We start from the raw sequence: 14,021 nt of genomic DNA on the forward strand, positions 1-14,021 counted from the left end.
TCTGCCCAGCAAAATCAACTTGCTGTTCCATCCGTCTGTGAAATCAGATATACCATGCACTACTCCATTTTCTCCTTTTAGGCTGCCGACTCACCCACGTTTATCACCTTCCCTGTCCAAATTTAAGACTGACCTAAAACCCTCTTATTCGCAGATGCTATAGATACAGTCTTCTACCTACTGCGCTCAATGGGAAATGTAGCATCCTGGATATTGCACTCCCCCTCCCCCTTTTGTGCTTTCCCCTCTTTCCTATAATAATTGTATTTGCACCCTCTTCCCTCATATTCGGTTGTTATAGCACTTTCCTCTCCTCTCTTAACTTTCTGAATTGTAAGCTACTCAGTTATTACTTGATGGGCAGTGTATAAGCCCTTAATAAAACTTGGAAAAAACCCCACAATCCCCCTAATTATATAAAAGTTGCCAAAAATTGCATGTGCAATTTAATTGCATAACAAGTTAATTAGTGCCAATAATTGGCTTTTTAACAAGCAATTATTGGCACTAACTTTTATTTGTCTTGTCCATGACTGCTGAACGTTAAAGTATTTACACACATTGTTATAGAATAAGGGGGATATGTGCCCAATTTAGGCGCACACATTTGCACCATGTTTCAGTTGGTGCAAATGGCCATGCCAAAAATTAGGCTTATGCAAATAGGTAAGCTTTTTTTAAAATCAGCTTTGGTTTTTATTGACCCAGACTGTCTTCAATCACAGTGAATTACATCTAGTCTCCTTATAATATTCACAGTCGCAGCACCTTAATTATCACAACCATAATAAAACTTATGTATTACTTCCACCCCCTTTGTCCATCAAGTCCAACAGGCTCTGTACAATATCAGAGATGCAGCTTTTCCAGACAACCTTAACCACAATCCCCCTGCTGAAAGTCATAAGCCACCTTAGAGCTATGACACAGCTTTCAAACTCTCTCTCTCAGGATACAATAATAAAGCCAGAATACAAAATTACAAGGGTGTGCATGTGCCATGCATTCAGAAAAGATACATTTTCAGTCATTCCTCTGTCAACCTCCCCTCCCCCCAACTGCTATACACAACTGTCAGAATATGGAGGAGGCAAGTCTTGATCTTTTTATGAAATATCAAGTAGTCAAGACTCTGAGGTAGCTCATTCTAGATAACTGGACCCACTTAGAAAAAATGCTGGCATGAGTCTCTGCAAAATGGTAGAGACTATTATTAAGAACACAATTACAGAGCATATTCAAAAGCATGGATTAGTGAGACAGAGTCAACATGGATATAGTGAAGGGAAATCTTGCCTCACCAATATACTACATTTCTTTGAAGGGGTGAACAAACGTGGATAAAGGGGAGCCGGTTGATATTGTGTATCTGGATTTTCAGAAGGCGTTTGACAAAGTACCTCATGAAAGACTCCAGAGGAAGTTGGAGAGTCATGGGATAGGAGAGTTTCGGTCAGTTAATGCCGGCTCTTCAGGTGGAGGAGGGTGTATGGAGTAGTGGGATTGGTGCAAAGGGGAGTTTCCCAAACAATGCTTGCTTCCAATTTAATGCAGGTAGATGTAGTCGCCCCTCCTGTAGATTCAGACGTTGTAGCTACTGTCAGGGAACCTACCCCACATTTAAGTGTCAAAGGGGTGGGTTTTCAGGTCGTGGACAGTGTTGCGTGGAGGAATTGCGAGTGGACCAGGTTTGGGCTCGCAAGGCCCCCTCCCCCATTAAGCTTTCTGCGTTACATAAATGGTTGGTTTTGTATCCAAATAGTGGGGATTCTTATTTGCTCTGGGTAGGGTTTTTAAGTGGATTTCCTATTCCTTTTGAGGGCCCACCTTTATATTATGAGTTTAAAAATTCAATATCAGTTTTGCGGCACTTGGAGGTAGTTTGCGAAAAGTTGTTGAAGGAACTGCGTCTTGGGCGTATAGCAGGACCATTCGTGGATCCACCATTTGCAAAATTTGTAGTGTCCCCATTAGGTGTGATTCCGAAGAAAGATCCTGGTACTTTGCGGCTGATTCATAATTTATCTTATCCGGAGGGTCACAGTGTTAATTCCTTTATTGATCCGGATTTGTGTACGGTGCAGTATGCGAGTTTTGAGCAGGCACTATAGTTATTGAGATGTTTGGGAAGGGGTGCATTGATGGGAAAGGCTGACATTGAGGCAGCTTTCCGTCTGCTACCAGTTCATCCTACAGCATTTCACTTGCAGTTCACTTGCTTGGGTTTCAATTTGAAGGTAGTTTCTATTTTAACAAGTGTATGCCTATGGGTTCTATTTCTTGCAATTATTTGGAATTTTTTGCTTCATTTTTGCACTGGGTAGTAGTACAGGTTAGTGGGTTGGATATAGTAGTTCACTACCTGGATGATTTTCTGTTTGGGGGTCCTGATAATTCTGCTCAGTGTGCAGCATTGATGTCAGCGTTTTGTATGGTAGCTGGCGAGTTGGGTGTTCCTCTTGCATCGGAAAAAACTGAAGGGCCTGTTACTACTTTGGTTTTCTTGGGAATTGAACTGGATTCTGTGAAAATGGTGTCCCGTCTTCCTAAGGAAAAAATTACAGCTTTGCTTGCAGAGATTGAATTGATTTACAAAAAGCATAAAATAACTTTGAAAGAGATTCAATCTTTAATTAGTCCTTTCAACTTTGCTACTAGAGTGATCCCAATGGGGAGAGATCATTGGGTTTGCGGTGATCGCATTTTAGAGTCCATTTAACATGGAGAGTGCGTGAAGACTTACTGATTTGGAGGCAGTTTTTGTCATCGTTTAATGGGATATGTATTTGGCAAGAAGTAGGAGTTTCTAATATTGATTTGCAAATTTTTACTGATGCCTCAGGGGAAATAGGATTTGGGATATATTTTGGAGGTTCGTGGTGTGCTGAGGTTTGGCCACAATGGTGGAAGGAGGCTGGTTGATGTTCGAATATTGCTCTATTGGAATTATTTCCGATATGGGTGGCTTTGTGTGTATGGGGTAATAGATTGTGCAATTGTCGTATTGTTTTCTGTTCAGATAATATGGCAGTTGTATGGGCTATCAATAGGCAATATTCTTGATGTCCCTTGTTAGTAGAGCTGTTGTGTTTAATTGTGTTATGCTGTTTGGAATTAAATGTATGGTTAACAGCTCAGCGTGTTCCTGGGGTTTGCAATGATATTGCGGATTCTTTATCTCGTCTACAGCTGCATCGATTCAGAGCTTTGGCCCCATTAGCCGACAGGGTTCCTACCAGGATGTCAGAAGATTTGTGGTGCAATTTTCAAGCGGCTGTGAGGCACTGCTGATGAGGGCCCTAGCACCTAACACGTGGAAGGCTTATGGAGTTGGATGGCATCGATTTTTAACCTTTTTGAAGGAATTGAAAGTAGACTTTGAGGAGGAGAGAGTGGTGCGATTTATAGCATTTGCAGCAGACAGTCAGTGGTCGCTAGGAATAATTTCCCAGACTTTGGCAGCTATTGCATTTGTTTCTAAATTACTGGGTTTTGTGGATCCAACTAGTACATATTTTATACGCAAAGTATTGTGTGGTTATTCAAGGTCTGAATTGCGATGTCCTACTAGAAGGGTGCGTCTTCCTTTGTTTTATGTACAGGTAGTGCAACTGTGTAGGGTGTTACCGAGCGTTTGTTTCTTGGAGTATGAAGTAACTTTATTTCAGGTCTCATTTGTGGTGGCATTTTTTGCAGCTTGCAGAGTGGGGAAATTGGTGGTATCCTCTAAGAGTGCAGGTGGTGGTGAAGATTTGCAGAGAAGTGATGTGATTTTGGGAAAGAGACTGTTGCATTTATATTTGCGCAATTCTAAAACGGATCAGGAGGGTAGAGGTATGTGGATTCTTTTATGGGGTTCAAAGTGTTTGGAATTTTGCCTGGTTCAATGCGCAGTTTGTTATAATGTTTTGCTTCCAGTGGGTGGGGATGTTTGGCTGGTTCATAAAGATGCGGCGCCATTAACTCAATATCAGTTTGCAGCAGTTTTAAAAAAAGGTTTAGAGTCTGAGTTGTGATCCTAGTCATTATGGGACATACTCTTTTGGATTGGTGCAGCTTCTCTTGCAGCCAAGGAGGGTGGTTCTGCTGCATTTATTCAGCGTTTGGGGAGATGGCGTTCTAACAGATACAAGGGCTATATTCGGGAATGTTCTAACTGAATGCTGGAGGTTAATTGTTATAGTTTCTTTTTCAGATCCATTACCACCTGACATTTGTGTATGGATATGTGGACATTCACATGTATTTTGGGCATATATGTTCGTGAATCGAGGTGGGGACCAAATTTGGGACTGGTTGAGTATGGTATTCGTATCCGGTGGTTGGCCATACGAGGCATGTCTTGGAACCAGATGTTGCTATCATTACTTCAAGCTCGGAGATTTTCTACACCTGTTTTAATTTGTATTCATTTGGGGGGAAATGATTTATGTAATGTAAAAGGAGTTGATTTGATTTGTATAATGGGAAAAGATTTGTTATCAGTTATGTTTCATTTCCCTCATACCCTTATTGTGTGGTCCCAAATACTCCCTAGAAGAGTTTGGAGAAGGGCAAATTATCCTAGGGGTATTGAGCGGTTGCAGCTTAGGGTGAATGTGGAAGTTTCAAAATTTATGTGTAAAATGGGAGGTTTGGTGTTAGAGCATGATGGATTTCTGCAGATTGTGCAGGTCTTTATCGTGCTGATGGAGTTCATCTTTGTGATATTGGTGTTGATATATTTTTAAGTACAATTCAAGATTTTTTGGAGGATTGTTTGAAGAAGGATTTGGCTGCAGCTAGTATGGTGGGGAGCGGTGACAAGATATAGTCTGTTACCGCTTGTGGCCGGATATATGGGGATAAAGAGGCACCAGATGTGGTTAAGTTGATATTTGTTAAAAGATATTTTGATGGAAAAATAACTCATGGGCGGAACCGCCACGAGTAAGATGTGGCTTGACGGCACCATGAGTCACATGGTCTAAAGAGGATAATTTTGGGAAAGTCAGAGAGCCAGTTTCGTTACCGAATGGCTCAGAACTGTTAAACCGCTCTGGGAATGCTAACATGGGGATGGAAGAATTTAATGTATTGAGTAAAGGTTAAGTTGTAGAATTGATATATACAGTGGGGGAAATAAGTATTTGATCCCTTGCTGATTTTGTAAGTTTGCCCACTGACAAAGACATGAGCAGCCCATAATTGAAGGGTAGGTTATTGGTAACAGTGAGAGATAGCACATCACAAATTAAATCCGGAAAATCACATTGTGGAAAGTATATGAATTTATTTGCATTCTGCAGAGGGAAATAAGTATTTAATCCCTCTGGCAAACAAGACCTAATATTTGGTGGCAAAACCCTTGTTGGCAAGCACAGCGGTCAGACGTCTTCTGTAGTTGATGATGAGGTTTGCACACATGTCAGGAGGAATTTTGGTCCACTCCTCTTTGCAGATCATCTCTAAATCATTAAGAGTTCTGGGCTGTCGCTTGGCAACTCGCAGCTTCAGCTCCCTCCATAAGTTTTCAATGGGATTAAGGTCTGGTGACTGGCTAGGCCACTCCATGACCCTAATGTGCTTCTTCCTGAGCCACTCCTTTGTTGCCTTGGCTGTATGTTTTGGGTCATTGTCGTGCTGGAAGACCCAGCCACGACCCATTTTTAAGGCCCTGGCGGAGGGAAGGAGGTTGTCACTCAGAATTGTACGGTACATGGCCCCATCCATTCTCCCATTGATGCGGTGAAGTAGTCCTGTGCCCTTAGCAGAGAAACACCCCCAAAACATAACATTTCCACCTCCATGCTTGACAGTGGGGACGGTGTTCTTTGGGTCATAGGCAGCATTTCTCTTCCTCCAAACACGGCGAGTTGAGTTCATGCCAAAGAGCTCAATTTTTGTCTCATCTGACCACAGCACCTTCTCCCAATCACTCTCGGCATCATCCAGGTGTTCACTGGCAAACTTCAGACGGGCCGTCACATGTGCCTTCCGGAGCAGGGGGACCTTGCGGGCACTGCAGGATTGCAATCCGTTATGTCGTAATGTGTTACCAATGGTTTTCGTGGTGACAGTGGACCCAGCTGCCTTGAGATCATTGACAAGTTCCCCCCTTGTAGTTGTAGGCTGATTTCTAACCTTCCTCATGATCAAGGATACCCCACGAGGTGAGATTTTGCGTGGAGCCCCAGATCTTTGTCGATTGACAGTCATTTTGTACTTCTTCCATTTTCTTACTATGGCACCAACAGTTGTCTCCTTCTCGCCCAGCGTCTTACTGATGGTTTTGTAGCCCATTCCAGCCTTGTGCAGGTGTATGATCTTGTCCCTGACATCCTTAGACAGCTCCTTGCTCTTGGCCATTTTGTAGAGGTTAGAGTCTGACTGATTCACTGAGTCTGTGGACAGGTGTCTTTCATACAGGTGACCATTGCCGACAGCTGTCTGTCATGCAGGTAACGAGTTGATTTGGAGCATCTACCTGGTCTGTAGGGGCCAGATCTCTTACTGGTTGGTGGGGGATCAAATACTTATTTCCCTCTGCAGAATGCAAATAAATTCATATACTTTCCACAATGTGATTTTCCGGATTTAATTTGTGATGTGCTATCTCTCACTGTTACCAATAACCTACCCTTCAATTATGGGCTGCTCATGTCTTTGTCAGTGGGCAAACTTACAAAATCAGCAAGGGATCAAATACTTATTTCCCCCACTGTATATATAGAGAGAGAGATATAGTTATAGATATATAGATATATATAGTTAATAAAGCTGCAACTAAAATTTAATTCCAATAAGGAGTAGTTTTATTAATTATAAAGTAATTAGATTTTAAGATGAGGACTGGATGATGTGCGAATGTCAATGTTATGACAGATGATACTCATTTATAACAGTCTCAAGGGAAGTAGGTCCCAATTGCCTTCAACTTCTCATGCCACCAGGCCTATTAATTGTTAGTATGTGCTAAATCTGTTAGCACACCTTAGTAAAAGGATCCCAGTGTGTTTCAGGATGGCCCATTCATCAAGTGAGACATCTCTCTGAAGCATGACTGTGATTGTCTCAGTTGAATACATAAAATAAACATGATACCTATGACATACTTTTTCTTTACAATAACTGTCATAATTTTACATATGGTTATTAGAATGATTTTACTTTTTGCAATAACAAATATGCAGAAATCCATTTCCTGCTTGGGTGATTATCTCTGCCTGAAGTCACAGACCCACTTTAATCGTCATCCTTCCTGAACACAAGACATTTCAATAGTATATAGTCATATCATCATACCTTTGTGTTTGTCTAAACTTATGCAGCTGTATCCATTTAGCAGTACACTGAGGAACAGTGAATGTTGCAAGTCAAGGTCTTATGGCAAAATAAATATTTTCGCACATTCTGGTATTCTTGATATATGTTCATCCCTGCATGATTTGACATACTGTATGGGGCTAGTAGAGAAACAGTTGGGTGGTATCAGTTTTCAACACACTGCATGAATCACTTCATAAGACACTGAAAAACATTTAGAACCAATGACACACAGACAGAACTGTTTATCTATGCCTAATATGTGCATAAAACTGTCTGCTGAAATGCATATGTGGCCACTAATCATAGAGGGCCTAATTAAACTTAATTCCTTAAACGCAGTCCCTACTGGCAAAGCCTAGAGAAAACCCTTAGGTAAGCAAGCTGTATATCTGCAAGGAGGGTTTTGCAATTTGCACTTACCAAACATGGTTGCATAGTAGCAGGTATTGGTATAGCAGATAAATAACTGGTGAAAAGTGACATCACTGCTGGAAACTCCACAATGCAGTACAGTTGAAAATCCCAATGTTCTTGTGTTTCTCTGTGATTATCTGACTCTTACATTTTTCTCTGGAATTATTTCTTTTACATATTTGTTTTTCAATTTTCATTCTTCCTTTTTCCCCCCCATTTTTCTAGTTTTAGGCATTTCTTTTTGTAGCAAGTGCTTGAGAACACCTTGAATTGATGTCTGTTTCTGCTCATGCCCTTTTTGAACTAACCTATGCATGCAGTTTGCATTGCCAGGACTATTAACATGCATTACTTCCATGAGATTGGAAAACTAGGCACATGCTCTGACTCCCTTGGATGCATTATGTTTGCATTCATTTGTCCACATAAACAATTATTTTCCTATGTCATAGAATGTAAATCAAAGTGTGTAAATTAACCAGCAACGGAAAGTCACATATATTGAAAAACCTCACAGAGAGAAACTAGAAAAACACATATGCACATATATGAACACACAGACATCCTCTACTTCATACTCCTACCCATCCACCCAGACAAATGACAATAGCACAGCATTTCCATCATCAGTCAGTACACACACACACACATTCAAGCTAGCTTTCAAGTACACAAACCCAGACATTAGGAATATGCAGTTGATTGAAGTGACATAGTTTAGGTCAACAATATTTCCTATTTCATTTTCTAACAGAAACACTAGTAAAACCCCAGAAATCTTACCTCATTTTCTGTGCCGTTAATAGTGCATACGATTTGGAAAAGAGTGCACACTGTTGAAAAATATTGCACACACCTCACAAATTGTGCACACTGCTACTGATATTTAAAAAAAATAAACAAAAACCCAAACAAACAAAAAATCCTGAAAACAATATGGGAAACGAAACAAAATGAACATTGTTGTCTTGGGTAACAGACACCCACGTACCCAAAGTCACAAAGAGGCGTATTTTCAAAGCACAAAGTTCCATGGGTTACTGTGGGGCTCATTAGACTTACAAAGTTCCATAGGTTACTATCCGCCGGATTCTATATATCGTTTCTAGCATTCTGTGCCAAAATCCAATCATATTCTTTATTAACGTGCATAACTTGATTGGCTTAACAAGCCAATCAGCGTTTTTAACAGCACTTAACAAGCAATAATGAGCACTACTTGGCAATAATTAGAATTTACGTGCATAACTCGCTAAGCATATTCTGTAATGCACAGTGCCTAAATTCTAATATGCAGAGCCAAAAGGGGGCATGGTTATGGGTGGGGAATGGGTGTTTTGTGGGCGTTCCACAATTTACATGCACTATTATAGAATTATGGCCCTCTGCGCCTAAATCTATGCACTGGTATTTACACCACATTTTCCTTGGTATAAATGGATATGTGTAGTTTTAGGTGCTGGGATATCAACTAAGTGTATTCTATATACCACGCCTAAATTTAGGTGCCACTTATAGAATACATTTAGGTGGAAATTTATTCTGTACGGATTTTTCAGGCGCCACATATAGAATCTAGTCCTATGTAACTTGGTAAGTCTAAGTGCTTTGAAAATACACCTCAAAGTTTCCCTCTTCCAAGAAGTCACCCACAGCTCATGGCTGTCTGCCACACCTCTTTCACACTTCATACACAGACAACAGCAGGATCACTTTAAGCACTTAGGAGCCCTGGGCATACTTTTGAATGAGCCTCTTATTTTTCTCATATTTTTTGATTTAGCTTATGCATTTTCAGTGGTAGCTCAAGGTCTGTTACATTCCACTACAATAGATATGTCTTTGTCCCCAAAAGGCTTCAATCTAATAGGCCCTTATACTAAGATACTCTAAGAAATAGGCTTAGTGCATTGTAACATGGGACTTTCTCACATGCTAAGTCCATTTTTATCACATCCCAAAAATAGGGCTTTTTTTTTCTTTTCTAAAGTGACTGCTAATTTTTCCATTAAGGCATGAGACCTGCAAAAATATAACTGCAGGAGCACTCGCTACCTCCTATTTAGAAGGTGCTAAATGCTCCTATGTTAACTTAACGTTAACCAGTTAACCACTAAATTCTATATATCGTGCTGAGATTTCCACGTGGAAATCAGTGTATTCCATAACAAAGCGCATAACCTAATTGGTTAACAAGCCAATTGGTGCTGATAATTGGATGTTAACAAGCAATCAGCACTAATTGGCATTAATTAGAATTTACATGCACTACATGCTAAGTGTATTCTGTAACGTGGTGTGCATAAATTCTAAGTTACATAGTTGAAAAGGAGGCATGGCCTTGGGCGTGGAATGGACAAGTCTTGGGCTTTTCTAAAAGCTCTGCGCATTGTTATAGAGTTACACTGGTCCGCGCCTAAATTAGGCGTTGACATTTACACCAGGTTTTGCTTTGTGTAACTGCTCGTTACTAAATTTAGTTGCGCGGACCAGCGCTCGGCATTTTCTATAAACCTCGTGGAAATTTAGGCTTATTCTAATCAATAGAAAGAAAAGAAGATGATACCTTTTTTTATTGGATATAACTTAGTACATTTCTTGATTACCTTTCGAAGGTTGCCCTTCTTCGTCAAATCGGAAATAAGCAAATGTTGGTAGGTGACAGTATATATAAGTGAAACGTCAAAGCATTTCAGTGACAGTCTAACAGGATGAGGGGTGGATAGGTGAGAGACAGGAAGAGTGGGGTGGATGAGGAACAGGGAGCAGTGGCGTTCCTAGGGTGGCTGACACCCGGGGCGGATCGCCGATGCGCCCCCCTCTGGGTGCAGTGCCCCCCCCCCAGCAAAATGACGGACTCCGCCCGGGTGCATCTTTATCTGCTGGGGGCAGGGGGTGCAGCGCGTCTGGCGGCAACGCTCATTCCCTGCTCCCTCTGCCCCTGAACGGGTTACTTCCTGTTCCGGGGCAGAGGGAGCAGGGAACAAGCGTTGCCGACAGACGCGCGGCACCCCCCCAGCGGCAAAATGACGGACACGACCTCCCTGCGGCGCAATGACACCCCCCCCGGGTGCATCTTTTCCTGCTGGGGGGGGTGCCGCCCGCCTGTCAGCTTCGCTTGTTCCCTGCTCCCTCTGCCCCGGAACAGGAAGTAACCCGTTCCGGAGCAGGGTATGAGCATTGCCGACAGACGCGCGGCACCCCCCCCCCCCCCAGCGGCATGCACCCGGGGCGGACTGCCCCCACCGCCCCCCCCCCCTTGGTACACCACTGACAGGCTGACAGGGAGAAATGCATGGAGATAGGAGGGTGACAAAGTAGTACAATTTTATGGTTTATAATGGGCTAGAAAACCCAGATCTTGAAGTCCTGTCTGGTGGGTGTCAAAATATTTAATCATTCTGACTTCAAAGGTCTTACGTTCCTGTATTAAAGTTCTCTTTCAGGAGTCTTACCATGAAATCACTGGTACAGTGTTCTGGTTTTGTAAAGTGGTGCCCCACAGAGGTGACATCCTGATTGGTACTAGCATTTTTCATATGGAGTTTAAATTAAATCTCTTCTTTAGCATCTGACTTGTTTCTCCAATGTAGCAGCCTTCGTTGCATTTTTTTTCCACTGAATGATATATACCACATTGGAAGATGAATACGTGAAAGATTCCTTAATATTGAATATTTTTCTTTTGTGAATGATCATGGGGTCCTGTGAAATGTTTTGGCATAGTTTGCAGCTGGATATATTGCAAGGATGTGTGCCATTCTCATCTTTTTGAGTCTGTGTTGAGAGCTTACTTCTAATTAGCTTGTGAAACCATAAAATTTGTCACCCTCCTAACTCCATGCATATCTCCCTCTCCCTCATCCACCCAACTCTTCCTGTCTCTCACCTATCCACCCTCATCCTGTTAGACTATCACTGAAATGCTTTGATGTTTCACTTGTATTTACTGTCACCTACCAACATTTGCTTATTTCTGATCTGAAGAAGAAGGGCTACCTTTGAAAGCTAAAAAAGGGTATCATCTTATTTTCTTTCCCATGTTTTATTTCTATTGAAAGTGGACTAACACGGCTACCACGCCTCTCTACTCAGGATTATTCTATAAAGTACGCCTAAATTAAGGCATACTTTATAGAACGTGCTTAGGCAAATTTAATTTTGACGCTGAATTTGTAGGCGTGATATATAGAATCTACTCATTAGTGTACACTAATGTGAAAATGATAGCTGGATAACACGTCTGCCTGTTCCTCACCCATGGCATACCCTCTTCTGAAGAAAAATAGTATGTGATTAGTACATGCTGACAGGCAAAGTTCTGCATAACACTTTAACGTGTTTTGTGGTAAGCCTTTTTTTTCCTGTGTTAAGCATTAACGTGTGCTTAATGTGGTTTAGTAAAAGGGCCACTAAGTTTGTACTTGAGGCAATGGAGGGTTAAGTGACTTGCCCATCAGTGACCAAAGGCGGGATTTGATCATTTAAGTGAATCGGTTATTTACAGAGTTTGATATTATCTTTGTGTTTGTCTAGGGTTACCATATGGCTCCAGAAAAAGGAGGACGGATTGAGCCAGCCAGGTTTTACTTCCATTGCTTTCAATGGAAGTAATTGAGCCAGCCGGGTTTTACTGCCATTGCTTTCAATGGAAAGCAATGGAAGTAAAACCCGGCTGGCTCAATCCGTCCTCCTTTTTCTGCCTTTTTTTAGCCATTGCATTAAGCACCTTGTTTTATGGGCTTCCCATAGCAGGTCCCCCTTTAGCCCGCTGAAACAGTCATGGGAAAATTGAGATTCTAGCTCCACAGCAAAGCCATTTCTGATAAACTCTCCTGGAATACAAATGGAAAAAAATCCTCCCAATTTCTCTGTACTTCAATGAAAAGTTTTCTTAGCTATTTGTTGGCCTTATGTCAAGTATCGCCATTGTAAACATGCTATTTTCTTCTAAGTCTTTGTTGCTTGAAGTCAGTACTTAAAGTACTTAGCTTAATAGGTTTTTGTTCATTTGTTTATTTTTGGTATATTTTGTTGGTTCTTTGAAAGCTTAAAACTTTTTTTTTTTAATTTTAAATAAACATTTTAACTGACAATCTCTCTTCATCTAGGCAAGAATATGCATGCTTGTTGTTCAGGTCAGTAAAGAAAGACTATCTCTGTTCACAGCCTCAGTTCATTTTTTTGTAAGCATCTATTGGGTAAGTCAGTGGCCTGATACGGAGTTCAGTTCTGCAGCATTCTGGAACCATGTTAATGCCAGAATGTATGATCATTCTATCTGGCAGAATTATTTTCTTAAAACATTAATCAGGCTGACTCCAAAAGCATAAGGCGGTTCCCTCACACTCTTATGCTTATTCTTCTTGCAATCCTGAATTTTGCAGAACAAAGACACACAAGCTGACATGTATTTTCTATGATTGCACAGATGCTAGGGAGAGAGAATTTTTGGCCAGTCCTGCTTTTGCACTTACATCCTACTGCACCGTGGTTTTTATAGTCCCTGCTTCTTTCTGTTGAAATTAGCACTGTAGGGCCCATAATGCATCAGAATGGGACTGGTAGAAATCCAGGACTGACCTAAAAATTCCGCCCTTAAACTTGGCAACTCTACAGATGTTTAATGGAGTTCAGTAATTGTGAGTAGGAAGACAGCTCTTCTAGTTTTAGGGAAAACAGAGGGTGTTTTTTTTTATTATAGATTAAACAGGCTGTAAGAAAATGTCAGGTGGATCCCTAGCTGCCTCCCCCTCATCTCTTCTTTTGGTCTCTTGAGACTTCTAAAGTGACTTCTAGTTCATGGTTAAGAAAGAATAAGACAGCAGCCTACCAAGCATTTTTTTTTGGTTTCCAGTTAATTTATAGCTCCATGTTTCTGTATTTAAAAACAAAAAACCCTGTAGTTTAATTTTCTTTGCTGCAGTAAGGACCCATACTCCAACCTGTAGCAAAATTTGAATTGTGCTGTGAGTAGGAGGCCTGGTTGCTTTGAAGGTTCTTTGCTAGTATCACATTGTAAAAATGAGACTCGTGAGTTACATATACAATGTGCCAATAACTTCCTGTGTGCATTTGCCTACACTATTTGGAACAAAAGCAGCTTCTGTTTCACATAAACTCCCTTAGTCTCTCTGCAATTTGCATTGGAGCATAAAATCGTTTTCTTCCTTTGGAAGGATAGAGATTAAACACAATAAAACATTTTATCCAAAATTGGGAATTAACCTTCCAAAAAAAGATCAGCTGGAAGCTTTACTGCCTGTGTGAGTTGACTTTTAGCCCTGTTGTGCTTCTAC

The sequence above is a fragment of the Microcaecilia unicolor genome, chromosome 7 (assembly GCF_901765095.1).
Source record: "Microcaecilia unicolor chromosome 7, aMicUni1.1, whole genome shotgun sequence".
In the NCBI taxonomy this organism is placed as follows: Eukaryota; Metazoa; Chordata; class Amphibia; order Gymnophiona; family Siphonopidae; genus Microcaecilia; species Microcaecilia unicolor.